Source organism: Ahaetulla prasina, chromosome 3 (assembly GCF_028640845.1).
Source record: "Ahaetulla prasina isolate Xishuangbanna chromosome 3, ASM2864084v1, whole genome shotgun sequence".
In the NCBI taxonomy this organism is placed as follows: domain Eukaryota; kingdom Metazoa; phylum Chordata; class Lepidosauria; order Squamata; family Colubridae; genus Ahaetulla; species Ahaetulla prasina.
In genome coordinates, this window is record NC_080541.1 from 207,968,882 (window position 1) to 207,984,896 (window position 16,015).

The window sequence follows — 16,015 nt, forward strand, 5'->3', positions numbered from 1 at the left end:
TGATGATGCTGATTAAATATGCCCCCAATACACTAAAAAAAATAAATCTATAACTATTAGGCTAAACTCCTGTCTTCTTCTCTTTTTCATTTTCTTTACTTTGAGATCCCTTAATTTAGGATTACGTAACATTTCTGGGCTAGGGACAAATAGTGATAGCATGTGGTAGCCACTTTCACAAAATGGCTGCCATGAGAGATTTGGCCTTTCTGTAAAATGTCAGCTGTGAAAAGGATGGAGAATCCCATGTATCCATTTACTAGAAGGAAATTAGCACTTAATAGGTTCTTGTTGAACCCAAAGATATTGCTATAAATAATTGTTATGCTAGAGGCTGGTGTTTTGCTTTGCAGCATGTTCATCTTCTATTAAATTTGTTTTATTAAAGTATTTCTTTTTTAAAACAAGTGAGATAGGCAGCTTAACAGGGACCAAGGGGTGCAATTGTAGCCATGTCAGTATCTGGAAGTATAGGTAGTCCTCAACTTACGACCAAAATTGAGCCCAAAATTTCTGTCGTTAAGCAAGACTTTGTTAAGTGAATTTTGCCCCATTTTACAACTTTTCTTGCCACAGTTGGTAAGTGGATCACTGCAGTTGTTAAGTTAGCAACATGTTTGTTAAGTGAATCTGGCTTCCCCATTGACTTTGCTTGTCAGAAGGTCGCAAAAGGGGGGTCACATGAACTGTCATAAATATGAAGCAGTTGCCAAGCATCTAAATTTTGATCACATGACTTTGGGGATGTTGCAATGGTCTTAAGTGTGAAAAACGGTCATAAGTCACTTTTCTCAGTACTGTTGCAACTTCGAATGGTCATTAAATGTCCTGTTGTAAGTCGAGGACTACCTGTACACACTGATTATCCTGATTTAATAGTAAACAATTGGTGCTCAGCCGATTTGAAAAGCAGTATAAGTCAGCAGTCTGGTAAAAAGTACAGAGAAAAGCAACGTGAGTTATTGTATATATTAAGACTGTCCAAATTTTCAATCCACCAATTCAAATTAGCAAACATTTTGGGATTCAATGTATGAACGTACGATCCAATTTGATTTGGGGGATAAAAAAGTTTTCTCCACATGGGCAATCAGATTTTGGAATCAAACTGACCCAATTCATCCTTTCAGATCTCAAACCCCATTGCATTGTTCAGACTGATTCAACAACTCAGATTGGACTGATCGTATTCTTTGAACTGATTTGACAAATCAGAGCAGACCCTACTTGCACAGACCTAATGTTTATTAGGTTTTATAGTGCTTTCCTATGTCTGTTGTGCTTTAGCGTAAAATAAAAAACAATCAAAAATAAAACCTTAAAATACTGTAATAATAATAATAATAAAAACCTTGAATTTCAATTTCTTGCGTTTTTTGGTATTGTTCTCCAGGGACAGAATGCATATTATTCCCCTTTGTATAATAGGTGGAAGCACAAAGAGAGAAAATACAAAATAATATACTTCCTCCTCCTTCACTAAACTGTACAGATAGTCCTCGATCTATGACCATTCGTTTAATGGCCATTTTGAAATTACAAAAATATTGACTTACAACTGGTCCTCACACTTATAACCATTGTAGCATCTCCATGTTCATGTGATCAAAATTTAGGCATTGGGCAACCGTCATGTATCTGCAATGGTTGCAGTTTTCTGGAGTCACATAGCATTCTCCACTTTCCTAGGAGGCTTCCAAAAAGAAAAGTCAATAGAGGAAGCTGGATTGATTACTGACCAGTGCAAAAAAGGACATAAAATTGGGCATGACTTACTTAACAACCGCATTGTTTTGCATTGGAAGTTCCAGTCTCAGTTGCAGTCATAAGTCAAGGACTATCTGTAATGTGGCCATAGATCCTCCTACTATGGCTTTTGGAGGCTTTGGAAAGAGTGTGAGTTCTTGTTGCATGCCCAGATTCCCATATGCAACTGAGAACATGAACAAATCATTTACTTGCCTTGCATGTTCGTTTGATGTTTGTCACCTATGCTGCTCTTCACACTCAGGTGTATGTGTGTGGGGGGAGGGAAATATAGAGGTTTTTCATAATCTTCAATTTGATAGCTGTAATTTTCAGAACTTAAATTCTCTCTGAAGGAAAGCTGAATTTGTCAAGTAGACCAAATTTTATGTTATACACTGAAAGTCTGCATTTCAAAAACCTTGGTTATTTAGTGATTCTTCTAGATAAATATATGGCTTCATAGATCCATTTGTGTAATAATAAATTTCTTTCTCACAGACAAATGCACACAGAAGTCTCCCGCTTTAATTATTTTGCCTGATCTGAATGCCCTTTGAAGCTTCTTTCTTACTGTATAGCAGGAAGAAACAAATCAGCATGTTTTTAATAGCAACCTGGAGTATAAAAACTTGAACAGTGAGCTCATCTCTCTCTATATATAAGGATGAGCCTCTCTCTGAGGGAGATGAACAATTTAAAAATATTATATAATCCCCTTTTACAACTCTAATCCCTTAATTCAGGATAGAGTTGGGGTAAATGGAGGGAGCTGAGCTTTTACTGGCCGGATGCCCTTCCTGATGCCTACAGGGAGTTCACAGCATATATTTTCTCTTTGCGCCCTTAAAGAGAAACCTCTGAAGCTATCTAGGTTTGAACTCTCAACCTTCCATGTGGGAGGCAAGCATCTTCCCCACTAGGCCACCACACCACTCTTTATTCTGACTACCCTGAATTAAGGATAACAGGGTCACTTCTATATATGCACCAACCGCTTATATATGCATCATTTCTCTATGTATAGCTAAGTATCACTTCCACGTATGTATGTTTGTGTGTATATATGTATAATACATATGCAAGTGATACCCAGCTTTTCCATTCCATGACTTTTTAAAAATAAAAATAATACAATTTTTATAGCCTAATAGATGTTTCAGGTTTCAATCCTGACACAGAGAGCAAGTAACTTCAGAATATGCCATCTACTGCTTAGATACAGCTCTCTCTCTCTCTCTCATTTATATATGAATAGTGTAATGCACGTTTAATAAAGCCTACTTAGTTCCAAAACCTGACATCTGATGTTTGTAAATTAAATATAAGCAAACCACCTGAATGTTCAAATAGATTCTCGCAGCGTGGTTATTTCAAAATAAACTGTACAAAATTATATGGGATTTAGATGCAGCCACCTAGTAGTAAGCCATGCCGGGTTTCATGCCAATTACTCCTAGGAACATTAGGATTGGAACTCAGTGTCACCAAATGTGTAATTAGCAGCATTAGGTAAATGTTTTACCAAGGATGCATTTGTTGGGAAATCCTGTTCACAGTATGTGTGTTGGGGGGGTTGGGGAAGGAAGAGACTTTTTTTAATCTTATTAAATTTCAAAGTTATGAAACATATTTTGTCTGGATTTAATGTCAAGCATATAAAAGGTCATGTACACTAAAACCAGAAGGTGAAATGCAAAAAATTAGGAACTCTGTTGGGTGAACAAGTTTGCTAGCTGATTCGTCTTTATGTCAGTGAATTATCCAATTTATGCACATGAAACAAGGAGAAGAAGACAGAAAGCCACTACAATACATAGAGTGGGAACAGTCAATGTGTACCAAAACACACTCTACAGTCTCTTCTCAGAACTTTGCTGCTTTGTTTTTGTTTTCTATCCAAAATCCTTGGAAATCACACATTGGTTCTGCACCATTTTTTTTAATGATGATGACACTATTTTTCAAGTTGTTCCTGGAAATCTTTGTAGAATCCCAATTGCAGGTATGGGTACCACAGCCCAAGAGTAAAGTTACCAATGATTAGAAAATAGTTTTTCCTGCTCCTACTCTTTTAGAGTAAATGAATATGTAAAGTTCTCACAATATGGACGCAAGAATCACTGCTGTTAAATCTTCCTAATAAAAGCATGACAGGAGGTAATAAAAAAAGTTGGCAACTTCACATGAAATGCAATCCTGCAAGGAGAACTTTCCCCTCCCTAGATGGTACACTTCAATGTGATAAATTCACAGTAGTTTAAAGCAATGAACTGACCAAGAATATCTAATTTATAGGATCAGTTGACCAAAGGTCGTTTTATGCAGAGATATGTTGTGGTCTTTAGATATTTAGCCAATAAAACACAGATATTTGGGAGGGGGGAATGTAAAACATAATAAGAAACATAAATCAAATTCATTTAAACATTTGATTTCTGGATATAGCTTTTAAAAGGATTTTCCTCCATTGTATCAAGTTTTTTAAACACATTCAAATAGGGCTATTATTACTGGTTTACATTTATCATTAAGTTTCCAGTTAATCATAATAATTTCAGAGCTACTTCATTCCTAACAGTTGATGCTTAAGACTGAAGCTTAATAAAATAGCCCAATTTTTGTGTATTCAGAAAGCAGTGCCAGCAAAGCTATGCACAGGATCATTGAGAATTGAATAGAATAGAATATTTATTGGCCAAGTGTGATTGGACACACAAGGAATTTGTCTTGGTGCATATGCTCTCAGTGTACATAAAAGAAAAGATCAAGGTACAACGCTTACAACACTTAATGATGGTCATAGGGTACAAATTAAGACTTTATAAAGAGACACTATTTTTTAGTGATTTAAATGCAAGATCACAGAAATATGCTTTTGGATAATATATATAAAATACTCCCCCCTCCCAAATAAATGTCTTCATTTATCAAAATTACCTTCTGAAGACATGAAAAAGACAATTCATCCATTTCTGGTATTCCATATCTACATGCCATCCCTCTCTTAATATCTTAGCAGGGATAAGTTTAAGTTATATGAAAACTGTAAATTGTAATTTCATTGTGGAATGTTGGGATGTTTTGAATAAGATTGTGGATTTTATAACTTTCTTTAAGGTAAAGTTCACATTAAAGGAAAATAAGACTCCCAAATTTTGTTTCTGCCCTTTCCTTGAAAATTGGAAATAAATCATAGGCAGTTCTGAATTTCTGCTTTGTTTGTTAAAAATGGTATGTTTATCATATAACTAGAAAAAGAGAAAGAGACAAAGACAGAGACAGGGATAGGACAGTGATGGGTTGCTCCCGGTTCTGTCCGGTTCTATAGAACTGGTAGTAAAATCGGCAATAGGCTCCGCCTACCCGCCCAGACATCATAAATGACGATCTGCGCATGTGCAGAAGTGCGTGTGCACGGGTGGCCCTGTTGCAAACCAGTAGTAAAGGTAAGTAGAACCCACCCCTGGATAGGGACACACACACACACACACACACACACACACACACACACACAGAGAGAGAGAGAGAGAAATAAACATATACACCTACATATATACATATTAGTAAAAGATACATATGAAAACATACAAAGAAAAGCTAGAAGGAAAAGTATAAAAGCAAAAGCAAAAGAAAGCAAAAGAAAATTAAAGAAGTGACTGAGTTTGTATTTATTCCATATTCTTAATATGGCATTTCTTACCTAGTGACTTGTAAAATCTACATTAAAGTTAATTTTATCGTATTACAAAAATCCATGCCACCCAAAGGTTATACTTTTCTAATTCTAACATACTCTTATTTCTCAACAGTTCCTACTTTTTCATCCAAACCAAAGATCTTATTTATCTTATATTTAACACTTGGTTTCTTCTTTTATGAACTTCATATAAATACAGATATATATATTTTGCCCTTGGTTAAAAGGTGTAACATTTTTTCAAAACAAGTAATGTTGGAAATACAAATATCATTCTCTCTAGTTTGACCACCAAAATTCCTCCAAACAATCATAATTATATTTTTTTTTTCTCATCTTAATGAATCTTAATTTCACTCTGTACTTTGACATAATTATTTTGAAATGGCATTCAATGCATATTAGTTATACTGTTATATTGTAACTAACTAAAAAAGTATTTCCCTTCTTTCTCAATATGTAAACCAGTTTTTGCAATAAATTCTTTTTAATCTTCCATCCTCATATTTTTGTTAGCATCTTTTTTATCATTGTTAATTTTAAATCTAGCTAATACAAATCCCTTTAATTTTTCCAATAATGTGTCTATTCCTTCCATAGGATATTCTAAAATTAAAACCAAGTCCTCCACAAATGCTCTTAATTAATTTAATTTTTTAACCTTCAGCAATTCACTCACCTTGTCTTACACTTCTATTCAAAACTTTACAAACAGAAATGAACAATAATGGTGAAAGTGGGCATCTTCGTCTTATTTCTTTCTATATTTCACAGGGTTTTGGAAATTCATCATAATTATAATTTGTGCCATTTGTAAATTATTATCAATTTCATCCATTTCATAAAAATGTCTTTAAATTCCATATTTTATAAGATTTTTTTAAAAATCCAGTTCAAATTTAATTCTGCAATCCCCTTCAACATTCCACACTTCTCCCATGGCCTCTAGTGTTCTATTCCCAAATCAAGCAGTGGTCCATCCATCCCCACAATGCCCTGTGAGTTTACTCATGAGGAGCTGCCTTCTGAAGCATAAGTGGGTGATCTCACAATTTCTCATGTCGAGAAGTTCTGCTGGTTTGCATTCAACCCCCAAGTGCCAGTTTTTGCTTTGGCATCATCCCTGTTATTCAAGAAAGTCCACCATTTTCTCCATGTGTGAAGTCCAATAAACATATCATTTCTATGAGAGCCAGTTTGGTTTAGTGCTAGGGTCTCCAACCTTGGTCCCTTTAAGACTTGTGGACTTCAACTCCCAGAGTTCCTCAGCCAGTTTTGTTGGCTCTGGGAGCTGAAGTCCACAAGTCTTAAAGGGACCAAGGTTGGAGACCCCTGGTTTAGTGATTAAGGCACCAGGCTAAAAACCAGAGGATATTGAGTTTTAATTCCACCTTAGGCATGAAGTCAGCTGATTGATCTTGGGCCAATTCCTCTTTCTCATCAGGGAGCTTGTCTTCTATGTCTGTAATCTTCCCAGAAAATCGCAGGGACTATCCAGGCAGTTGCCAGGAGTCAACATTATATTATACGTACACATACAAAAAAAATAAAAAATAACTCCTAGCGTTTTGTAAATTCAAGTCTATTTGCTAAAAGTAACAAAATATGCTGGCAAATATCCTAATTACAAGCCCTTTTGTTTCAAGTACACTCATTTTGTGGCCGAATCACAATTAACAAGTTAATCTTGAGTAAACCTAAGACATTTAAAAGCATATAGTATTCTAGTTTTAATTTTAAAAGACTTTTAACACCACATTTGAGATTCTGAAAATAAACATCCACGTTTTAAAGCCTATTCGAAAACTTACTCTCAAAAGTTAATATGGCCAAATTTGCTCTTTTCTAAAGATATGTTGAAACCGTCTTAAGATAATGGCAGATAAGTTTTCTTTTCTCAGAGGTATTTCCATTGTCCAATGCAGTAGTAATTTATTCTTACTTTTAACTAGCCCAAGTTTGGTGGGAATACATTTTTCAATCCGGAAATCTCTAAACATCAGAATGAGGGATAATATAATGAATTCCTTTTAGTGTTCAATTGTTTATAATGAATTCACTGTAGTGTTCAGTTGTTTAGTATTTAAATGTATTTTTCTCTCAGTCTAATTGACAGAAGAATTTACACTTCATCTTTGTGATAAATATATATATATGCACACTATAAACTCAATATTTTAACCATTGTTTACTGTTTGAGTCTGAATATGGCAGAAATACCAAATCTGATAGTTGCCTAGAAGTATTTTTTTTAAAAAAACAAAACAAAAACCATATTGCTGTTTGTGAAATGTGTAGAGGTAATCAAAGGCAATTTTTCAGGAGTAAAATGTAGCTTGAAAGTCAAATTTGCACAGAGAAAGAAACTTTTTGAAAATCTTGGCAAACTTCGAAAGGGCAAAAATACCAGTTGTGTAGTACAGTCATTGGTGGATAGTTGTCATCATACTTTGATTCTGTATTGTTCTTTTTTTAATTTGATCCAAGATAGCTTTCTTCTTCTCCATTCTTATAATTTAATAACTGTCCATCTAGATATTTTCCGCATTTATAAGTACGAGGACTTAAGTCTGCTTCAAAAATTAGAATCTCTGACCAGGAAAATCCTTCATGTCAGTGAATTCCAACTATATTATTTGAAGCTGACCTTTCTAGTGACCGGACACACTTTGCATATGCTCTCTCATACTCTTATTTCCTATATTGTAGCTAAGACCAACCATTCAAAACAAAGATTCTGAAGCTGAATACTAATGCAGATTCTGCACTGTTCAAAGCCAAGTATTTTTCTTAAAGCTTTCTTTTGGTAAGTAAACAGGCAGCTCTCTGAAAAGAATCCATTTGAAAATACGGATACCACAAAAGAAAGAAAGAAAAAAGCATAATGATAAACAGGAGTGTGTTCCCCCCCCCTCCGTTTTTCCTTTGTCTTTCCTCTTTTTTCCCCTCTTTTTCAACCCATCAAGTTTAAAGATTCGATGGTTCGTCTTTCCTGCCACCCCCCACAATTCCCGTTTATAGAAGACAACTGACAACTCCGTGGTAAATGGAAGAAAGAGCTGAGCAGAACTAAAAATCTTCTAATGCATTGACACTAACGTGCCCTCTATTGTTGAAAATGAGCAGGCAATCATGAATGTTCATCAAATGACTCCTAATGCAGTTAAAGCATTCAGCTATAATTTCTCCTTGCATTTATAATTACTGTCATAGACTGCACACCTCACTGAGCAGATTAAAGCTATAAACTATTTAGCCATAGCTTTAAGATGAGGAACTTGATTTGTCTGGCAGCAGTTATTTGTTAGAAGAGCTTGACACTTCACATAAAAATGACTCGACTTGATGAAGAACAATGTGGCTTGAACAATGCAGAGGGTTTAAATCAGTCATTTATACCACACCCTGGAAGGATGGCAAAGCAATTTGTTAAATGATCTATAGGACACCCAGATAGCTGCTTGAGTTAAGTATACCCAAATTCTTCAAAGACAGGACTTTGAAGGAAACCGTGGCTGGTGTTTTGATTCACCATGCCTGCTGCTGTTTTCCTAGCTATATATATTTTTTTAAATGTACTTTCTTACCCTGAAGAATGTGGGTGAGGAGGTGGGCAGAAGGGAATACGGCAAAGGCTTGCTAACAACTCTGATGAAGGGAGGCCAAGGAAGTGCGTGTTGTAATGAAGTCAGGAGATGAGGCGAATTGAAGGGTTGGAGAGAGAGGATTGTAACTAGCTTAGCTTTTGGTGGCTAGCACACACTTCCACAATGGCTGCCACAAGTGGAATAATAACAATATAACCCATTTCCTAGAACAGGGGTCTCCAACCTTGGCAATTTTAAGCCTGGAGGACTTCAACTCCAGCTTTGCTGGCTGGGGAATTCTGAGAGTTGAAGTCCGCCAGGCTTAAAGTTGCCAAGGTTGGAGACGCCTGTCCAAGAAGACTAATCATTCTACAGTATATCATCTCCTCAAGTCACCAGGTCATCTCCTGCCTGCCCCTCTTTTTTTTTTCTCAGCAGGTGGGCTCACTTTTGAACAAGGCACTATCTTGTTGGACTTCTAAGACTCAGGAAAACAAGATAATACTGAAGGTGGGTGCTTTACAGTGGCCAGAGGAGATCAGGGTTTTTTTTCCCCTCTGTGATGAATTAAGATGGTGCTTATGTGTGTTTCAGTGTGTTTCTGCTCTCCCCTCCCATTGCATTTGTGTATGCTGAAAAGCAGAAGGGAGACTTCCCTCTGGATCACATGACCAGGTGAATCACATGACCCAGGGCTGGAATGGAGCTGTTGCCAACATTCTAAGCTATCTGGAACCTGGTGTTCCTAACATTGTCCTTGGAAAGATGCCTTCTTTGTTTGTCTTCTACCAAATCATCACTCGCACATGTCCATTAAAACATGAGATGAGCGCTAGTGAACTGCAGCAGAAATCCTTCAATATACCATCTTCTTCCAATATTAGATAACCAGAAACCTTTTATTTTATTTATTTATTTATTTGTCACACAGTATATATAAGCATAAGCATGAAATAATTATACAATATATAAGCATATATATGGGTATGTAATAACTATATAATTGGATATAACGAAGGAAAACAATAGGCCAGGAACGATAGGCACGTTTGTGCTCTTATGCACGCCCTTTATAGACCTCTTAGGAATGGGGTGAGGTCAATGGTAGATAGTTTTTGGTTGTAGCTTTGGGGATTTTGGGAAGAGATCACAGAGTCAGGTAGTGCATTCCAAGCATTAACAACTCTGTTACTGAAGTCATATTTTCTGCAATCAAGATTGGAGCGGTTAACATTAGGCTTAAATCTATTGTGTGCTTGTGTATTGTTGCAATTGAAGCTGAAGTAGTCTTTGACAGGAAGGACATTGTAATAGATGATTCTATGAGTTAAACTCAGGTCATGTCGAAGGCGGCGTAGTTCTAAATTTTCTAAACCAAGGATTTCAACTCTAACCTCTGAGAAGCTTACAAGCAAACTGTTAAGATAACCTTCCGGACTGTTTTTTCATCAGAATCTGATCATCAGAAATATGTTACCACTAAACATAACAGAAGTTTGCTTTTAGAAAATGAAGAAAATTAAAAATTGGTAATATTGTAGCTCATAGTTTGCATGAAGAAGGTCCAGATTTAGTCAGTACCACACTGAAACAATTAAGATTAAAAGATTCATCTATGTTCTAAATTAGGGGTATCAAACTCACTGCCTGCTGGCCAGATGTGTCACATACTGGCCATGCCCACCCCTATTTTAGTGAAGGGGGAACAATTGTGATACGTCACATGATGACAATATGTTGTCATAAGTTTGATACCCCTGTTCTAACTAGATAAATCAATAATAGAGAGCTCTTCTTTGGACTTCCACATAACTTCCAAACTTCCATTCCTGTAGCACTAACCAGCATGACCATTTCATTACATTGTGCACAGTGGATTTCCCATTGCATTTGTGTATGCTGAGAAGCACAAGGGAGACTTCCCTCTGGATCACATGACCCAGGGCTGGAATGGAGCTGTTGCCAACATTCTAAGCTATCTGGAACCTGGTGTTCCTACCATTGTCCTTGGAGAGATGTCTTCTGCTCTAAGATCCAGCTGGATGAAACCCATTTTGCAACTCTTTTGCTGATTCTCTCCTCACCAAACATTTGTGCTCAGGGTTATTACATTGGAGATCAAAGACTTCATTATTTTCTGATAACAAAATCAAAATATCAGAGAAGTAGGGGATATTTCTGACTAAAATGCCCAAGTTAGATAAGTCTTCATCTTATAGAAATAATAGTTATGTTTCAAAGGAAAGGAAAGTGAGAAAGCAAAATTAGCCTGACAACTTTTATAAGAAATAATAACATATTATTTGACCCTTTCGTTATTAAATGATCCCTCATTGGCCTCTCTTGTTATTAAAAGGCTCCATTCCTGGAGCCATTGTTAAGAAGTAGAATGGAACGCTTAGCCTCTTTTATAGGGTTGGAGAATGATGTTTCTGCTCAGGTGTTGTTGAACTACAACTCTTGACACTGTCAGTCATTCGTCATGCTGGATTTTGGGAGCTGGATATTGACAAGGTTACAACAACCCCTGAAGAGCCACAAATTTATTACATTTAATAAATCAGAAAGATTTCTTTTCTTCTAAGGAGTTCAAGATAGCATACATTGTTTTCCCCTTACACTCATTTTATTCTGGAATAAATCTTGAAATAGATGAGACTAATTTGAAATGAGTGCTGCAAAGACAGCTATGGGGTATAATATCTGTATGGAGAATCAAACCTATATGTTTCCAGTGCTGGTCTGACACTAGTATACCACATGGTCTCCCATCTGGAGATCCATCACACCAAAAATTATAAGATGTTGCCAGCAACTCTGATAGCTGACTCTTAACCATTTGGCACCCAATGCCAATTCACTCTTCTTTTTTCTTCAGTTATTCTAAGAGTTTAGGACAGTTTACACTACAGATTGTCCTTCATTAATAATGGTAATTGGGACCAGAATTTGTTGCTAAGTAATGCGATCATAAAGCATGATGTCATGTGACAACACCACTTAGCAGTGGAAATTCTGGAATTTCTGGTTGCTGTCATTAAGCAAATCCCGTAACTTCATTAAACATGATGCTATGTGGTTGGCATTTGCAACTTCCTGCTGGCTTCCCCATGGATTTTGCTTCTTGGAAGGCAGCAGGAAAGATCATTAATGGAGATCCCATGGCAACGGGATGCTGTAATATTGTAATTGCTAGCCTACTGTCAGGTGCCTGGATTGTGATCACATGATACAGGGATTGCTATGAGAGCCACACTTACAAGGGCCGGTTGTAAGTAACACTCATTCAGCCCTATCATAAGTACAAATGGTTACTGAATGAGTGGTTGTTAAGCCAGGACTACCTGTAACCAGCGGTGGGATGCTGTCGGTTTAACAACCGAATCAATGATTGCGATCTTCACTGCACGCTTGTGGACAGTTTTACAAGTACTAACTATTGAGCTTGTCGATCGAAAGGTCGGCAGCTCAGTGGTTCGAATCCCTAGTGCTGCCGTGTAACGGGGTGAGCTCCCGTTACTTGTCCCAGCTTCTGCCAACCTAGCAGTTTCGAAAGCACCTAAAAATGCAAGTAGAAAAAATAGGGACCATCATGGTGGGAAGGTAACAGCGTTTTGTGTGCCTTTGGCATTGAGTCATGCCAGCCACATGACCACGGAGACGTCTTCGGACAGCGCTTTGAAACAGAGATGAGCACCACCCCCTAGAGTCGACAATGATTAAAACGTATGTGTGAGGGGAACCTTTATCTTTTTAACCATCTGTGTTACCACTTGGGAGTAACACAGCTGAGTGTGGCAATCCGCTCTGCCATACCAATCAGCTGAGAAGATAAAGGTAAGTAAAGTGCAGTGGTGAGTCGGCGGGATGACCTGATCATCAGGGCTACTGGCTCTCCCGAACTGGCAGAATCCCACCCCTGCCTGTAATTACCCCACTCAAATAAATTATCATAATTCTTTTAAAAGAAGGTGAAAAATAAGTTGAAGAGTGGCAACCATACTTAAGACGATATCAAAATCTCCAATTTCCTGCAAGTTATAGTTATACTCAGGGGTGTCAAACTTGTGGCCTGTAGGCCAGATATGTCACACACTGGCCATGCCCAGTGTTTTAGCAAAAGGGGAAAGAGTTGGGATACGTCACGTGATGACAATGGGTCATCATGAGTTTGACACCCCTGTTCTAACTAGATAAATCAAGAATAGAGAGCTCTTTGGACTTCCCCATATGGCAAAAACTTTCATTCCTGAAGCACTAGCCAGCATGACCATTTCATTACATTGTGCACAATGGATTTCTTTTCAGTGCTGATCACTAAATTTGTGGGTGCAGAAAATGGATTCCTCTGAATTTCTCTAGGAATAGGAAATTCTTCAACTTCTTAAGCTAGGTCCTCATCTTTGTAGTATTCATCGTAGTAATACTTCTATAAAAAGCCTCACAGAAGGAATCCCTCCTCATGTCTTTCCTGGCCATTTAATTAGAAGCAAAGAAGATAAGTGTTGTGGCCCACCAGTGACCAGCAGAGTTGGCAGCAGATTAAGACAGTGAGGAGGTTGGGGAGTAACATGGACTAGTCCTGGAGTCTGGGGAAGGCTCGGACAATGGTTCTGAGTCAGAGGCAGAGAGAGAGCCAAGGCCATCTGGTAGTTCTTTGCTGCTTCCGGAGTCTCCGGAATCTGACATCGGTGAGGCAGAAGAACAGCGCCAGCCTGTTTCCAGTGTGTGCATGCGCAGAGCTGCCAGAAGATAGAAACAATTAAGAAAACAGGGTCAACTTGGGAGTAAGGCTTGGAGATGATTGGCCCCTCCCATAAGACATAAGTGAATGGGATTGAGCTTTTGCAGGAAGCAATTATTTATTTATTATTTATTTATTATTCACACTTTTATATCGCCCTCTCTCCCTAGGGACTCAGGGCGGTTTACAGCCATATTAAAAACAAAAAACATATATATATACAGGGTAAAACATTAATTTAAAAAACTTATTACATAGGCCGAATATTTAAAATAGAGATATAAATAATAAAACCCATTTAAAACCAGATTTAAAATTTAAACATTTAAAAATTTAAAAATTTAAAATTCTAGTCCAGTCCTGCGCAGATAAAAAGATGTGTCTTAAGCTCGCGGCGGAAGGTTCGAAGGTCAGGAAGTTGGCGAAGACCTGGGGGAAGCTCGTTCCAGAGGGTGGGGGCCCCCACAGAAAAGGCCCTTCCCCTGGGTGTCGCCAGTCGGCACTGCCTGGCCGACGGCACCCTGAGGAGTCCCTCTCTGTGAGAGCGCACGGGTCGGTGAGAGGCATTCGGTGGCAGCAGACGGTCCCGTAAGTAGCCCGGCCCTATGCCATGGAGTGCTTTGAAGATCATTACCAAAACCTTGAAGCGCACCCGGAAGGCCACAGGCAGCCAGTGCAGTCTGCGCAGGAGAGGTGTTACGTGGGAGCCACGAGGGGCTCCCTCTATCACCCGCGCAGCCGCATTCTGAACTACCTGGAGTCTCCGGGTGCTCCTCAAGGGGAGCCCCATGTAGAGAGCATTGCAGTAATCCAGACGAGATGTCACGAGAGCATGAGTGACCGTGCATAGGGCATCCCGGTCTAGAAAGGGGCGCAACTGGCGAACCAGGCGAACCTGGTGAAAAGCTCTCCTGGAGACGGCCGTCAAATGGTCTTCGAAAGACAGCCGTCCATCCAGGAGGACGCCCAAGTTGCGCACCCTCTCCACTGGGGCCAATGACTCGCCCCCAACAGTCAGCCACGGCTGCAGCTGACTGTACCGGGATGCTGGCATCCACAGCCACTCCGTCTTGGAGGGATTGAGCTTGAGCCTGTTTCTCCCCATCCAGACCCGTACGGTTTCCAGACACCGGGACAACACCTCGATGGCTTCGTTGGGGTGGTCCGGTGTGGAAAAGTACAGCTGGGTGTCGTCAGCATACAGCTGGTACCTCACACCGAAACCACTGATGATCTCACCCAGTGGCTTCATATAGATGTTGAACAAGAGGGGCGAGAGAATCGACCCCTGAGGCACCCCACAAGTAAGGCGTCTCGGGGCCGACCTCTGCCCCCCCGTCAACACCGTCTGCGACCGGTCGGAGAGATAGGAGGAGAACCACCGATAAACGGTGCCTCCTACTTCCAATCCCTCCAACCGGTGCAGCAGGATACCATGGTCGATGGTATCAAAAGCCGCTGAGAGGTCTAATAGGACCAAGGCAGAGGAATAACCCCTATCCCTGGCCCTCCAGAGATCATCCACCAACACGACCAAAGCCGTCTCAGTGCTGTAACCGGACCGAAAACTGGACTGGAACAGGTCTAGATAGATGGTTTCCTCCAGGTACTGGGGTAGCTGACATGCCACCACACTCTCTACAACCTTCGCCGCGAAGCGAAGGTTGGAGACCGGACGATAATTACCTAAAACAGCTGGGTCCAGGGAAGGCTTCTTGAGGAGAGGCCTCACCACCGCCTCTTTCAAGGTGGCCGGAAAGACCCCCTCCAACAAAGAAGCATTCGTAATCCCCTGGAGCCAGCCTCGTGTCACCTCCTGTGCGGCCAGCACCAAACAGGAGGGACACGGGTCCAGTAAACATGTGGTGGCGTTCAACCTACCCAGCAACCTGTCCATGTCCTCGGGAGCCACAGGGTCAAACTCATCCCAAATAGTCTCAACAAGACGGCTCTCTGACATCCCACCTGGATCTACCCAATTTTGGTCCAGGCCGTCCAGAAGCTGAACGATTTCGTCGTATAGATAACCACTAAACTCCTCAGCACGTCCCTGCAATGGGTTATCCCGCTCTCCCTGTTGAAGGAGAGAGCGAGTAGCCCGAAACAGGGCGGCCGGGCAGTTATCTGCCGACGCAATGAGGGAGGAGACGTAGCAACGTCTCGCTTCCCTCATTGCCACTAGGTAGGTCCTAGTATAGGACCTAACTAGTGTCCGATCAGCCTCCGAACGACTGGACC

At 39.6% G+C, this 16,015-nt stretch overlaps 1 protein-coding gene across 3 annotated transcripts in view; it reads left to right on the forward strand.

Annotated features, from left to right (window-relative positions):
• Positions 1-16,015, forward strand: part of TSHZ2 (teashirt zinc finger homeobox 2) — a 474,179-nt gene that overhangs the window by 306,103 nt on the left and 152,061 nt on the right. The gene's annotated exons all lie outside the window — the stretch shown is intronic.